The sequence below is a fragment of the Macaca thibetana genome, chromosome 11, assembly GCF_024542745.1.
Source record: "Macaca thibetana thibetana isolate TM-01 chromosome 11, ASM2454274v1, whole genome shotgun sequence".
NCBI classification, from domain to species: domain Eukaryota; kingdom Metazoa; phylum Chordata; class Mammalia; order Primates; family Cercopithecidae; genus Macaca; species Macaca thibetana.
This window is the reverse complement of record NC_065588.1, coordinates 112,551,689-112,555,188: the sequence shown is the minus strand read 5'-3', so window position 1 is coordinate 112,555,188 and position 3,500 is coordinate 112,551,689.

Sequence of the window (3,500 nt, the reverse complement as noted above, 5' to 3'; positions counted from 1 at the left end):
CCTGCAGTTATTCCCCAAATCTCTGGGATGGGGCAGGGCTCATATTTAACAAAAGACACGAAGTGGCAGCTCTGTTCCAGCTGCTTTATGGGTGTTATCTCACTTTTATCCCCATTTCACAGCTAAGGAAACTGAGGCTCAGAGAGGTTAATTAACTTTCCCAAGCTCACACAAGAGTTAGGGCCGGGCACGGTGGCTCACAGCTGTAATCCCAGCATTTTAGGAGGCAGAGGCAGGTGGATCACTTAACGCTAGGAGTTCGAGACCAGCCTGGCCAACATGGTCACACCCCATCTCTACTAAAAGTGAAAAAATAAGCTGAGCATGGTTGTGGGCACCTGTAATCCCAGCTACTTGGAAGGCTGAGGCACAAGAATTGCTTGAACCCAGGAGGCAGAAGTTGCAGTGAGCCAAGATCTGGCTACTGCACTCCAGCTTGGGCAACACATTGAGACTCTGTGTCAAAAAAACAAGCAAACAAACAAACAAACAAAACAGAAAAGGGGACATCCAGGGAAGGGAAAGAAGCCAAGCAGGAGTGTGAGCATAGAAGCAGAAAAGGACACTAGTGTCACATCACGGGCAGCCTCAAGAGCTGAGGATACCACCCTTCTTAATTCAGGTGGTTCAGGTAGACAGTGCCAATCCATATGGAGTGAACCTCTCTTTCCCATTTCTTAGGGAACCTGCCTTCCCCCTGCTAGAATTACATTTTAGAATTACAATTAGAACTCCCCCAGCTAGAATTAACATTCTAGGCAGGCTCCCAAAGGAATGGGGATGCTGTTACCAGAAGGGGGAGGCACCCTGGACGCAGAAAGAAGAGAGAGGTCGGCTATCATCAAATCCTTCCGCTCATTCATTCAATAACAAATACGTATTGAACATCAACAGCGTGCCAAGCCTGTGCTTGACATAGAGTCACGAACTCTTGGACTACGGAATCTGCCCTTCGATTTTCCCCTTTCCACTGCTGGATTCAGCTACCCTTTGCTTGCCTTCAATTGTTTCAGTTCTTCAAGTTTAAATTTCTGAAAGAGGCCAGGTATGGTGGCTCACGTCTGTAATCCCAGCACTTTGAGAGGCTGAGGCTAAGGCAGGCAGATCACTTGAGGCCAGGAGTTCAAGACCAGCCTGGGTAACATGTTGCAACTCCGTCTCTACAAAAAAATAAAAAATATACAAAAATTAGCCAGGCGTGGTGGCGCACGCCTGTGGTCCCGGCTACTCGAGAGGTTAAGGTGGGAAGGTCAATTGGGCCCAGGAGGTTGAGGCTTCCATGAGCTATGACCATGCCACTGCACTCCAGCCTGGGTGAGAGAGCGAGACTCTGTCTCAAAAGTAAGTGAATTAATAAATAAATTTCTCAGAGAGTTCTGATTCTCTTGTGTTTTGAGTCTGACTACACGGTAGGTCATGAGCCCAGTCCAATTAGACAGAAAACAGCTGACCATGGCTCCTCAAAGCAGAGCACCACAGGCAGGGATGTCAACATAACCACCTACAGTCAGAAGGTCGCTGCAGCAGATTAGCCACATCATCACCCTTCACTGAAGCCAGCGCATCTCTCCCACTAGCAACAGATTCATACCCAGAGTTACCTTTTTTTTTTTTTTTTTTTTTGAGACAGAGTCTTGCTCTGTTGCCCAGGCTGGAGTGCAGTGGCGCGAACTCGGCTCACTGCAAGCGCCACCTCCATTCTCCTGCCTCAGCCTTCTGAGTGCAAGCGTCCATGCCATTCTCCTGCCTCAGCCTCCAAAGTAGCTGGAACTACAGGTGTCCGCCTCCACGCCTGGCTAATTTTTTTGCATTTTTAGTAGAGACGGGGTTTCACCATGTTAGCCAGGACGGTCTCGATCTCCTGACCTCTTGATCCGCCCACCGTGGACTCCCAAAGTGCTGGGATTACAGGCGTGAGCCACTGTGCCCAGCCCATACCCAGAGTTACCTTGATGGTGCTGGCTATAATCCTATACCCAGGACATTGTTTCAGTCACAAAGGTTGGGGAAAAATGATTATAAACTCTCCTAATACAGACAGTGGTGATGGTTGGGATGCAAATTATCACTGAGCAATTTTTTTTTTTACCATTGCATTTGCATTAAGCCATTTGAATACTACTGAATGATTTATATGTTGAAAGGGACTCTATTCCCCATTGCAGGAGATGAGACGCACAATTAGCTCATGATTAGTCATCTCTGAAGAAGAGGTATAATGGGCCCGAGTGGGAAAGTAGAAACTCACGGGTTCACCAGGCACAGTGGTGCACGCCTGGAGTCCCAGCTACTCAGGAGGCTGAGATGAGAGGATCTCCTGAGATGGCAGTTCAAAGCCAACTTGGCAGTATAGCGAGAACTTGTCTCAAGAAAGAGAATGGAAGGAAGGAAGGAAGGAAGGAAGGAAGGAAGGAAGGAAGGAAGGAAGGAAGGAAGAAAGGAAGGAGGGAGGGAGGGAAGTTATCTTAGGATTGCACATTGGGTCTGCCTTTCTAAAGAACAATTTGGCAATAGCTATTAAACACTGAATGTACAAAATCTTTTTGATCCAGTAATTCTAGGAATTTGTCCTAAGGACGTAATCAGAGTTGTATGGGGAAATATTTCTCCAAGGTGGTTCACTGCAGCATTAATATAATACTAAGCCAGGTGTGGTGGCTCACGCCTGTAATCCCAGCACTTTGGGAGTCCAAGGCAGGTGGATCACGAGGTCAAGAGTTTGAGACCAGTCTGACCAAAACGGTGAAACCCCGTCTCTACTAAAAATACAAAAGTTAACCAGGTGTGGTGGTGCACGCCTGTAATCCCAGCTACTCAGGAAGCTGAGGCAGGAGAATCACTTGAACCCAGGAGGCTGAGGTTACAGTGAGCTGAGATCACATTACTGTACTCCAGGCTGGGCAACAGAGCGAGATTCCATCTAAAAAAAAAAAAACCATATATATGTGTATATATATGTGTATATATATATGTGTATATATATGTATGTGTATATATATGTATGTATATATATTGTATATGTATGTGTATATATATAGTATGTATGTGTCTATCATGTGTATATATATTACTAAAGAAATTAGGCCAGGCTCAGTGGCTCACGACTGTAATCCCATCACTTTGGGAGGCTGAAGCAGGTGGATCACTTGAGGTCAGGAGTTGGAAACCAGCCTGGCCAACATGGTGAAACCCTGTCTCTACTAAAAACACAAATTTAGCTGGGTGTGGTGGCACACACCTGTAGTTCCAGCTACTCTGGAGGCTGAAGCACGATAATTGCTTGAACCTGGGAGGCAGAAGTTGCAGTGAGCTGAGATAGCACCACTGCCCTCCAGCCTGGGGCAACAGAGTGAGATGCCATCTCAAAAATAAATAAATAAACAAATACATTTTTCAAAATTAGGAGCAACCTAAATGTCCAATAATTGAGGATTAGCTAAGTAAATGATGGCACGTCCATGTGATAGACGCAGTGCAATCCAAAAGAAATTATGTGAAAG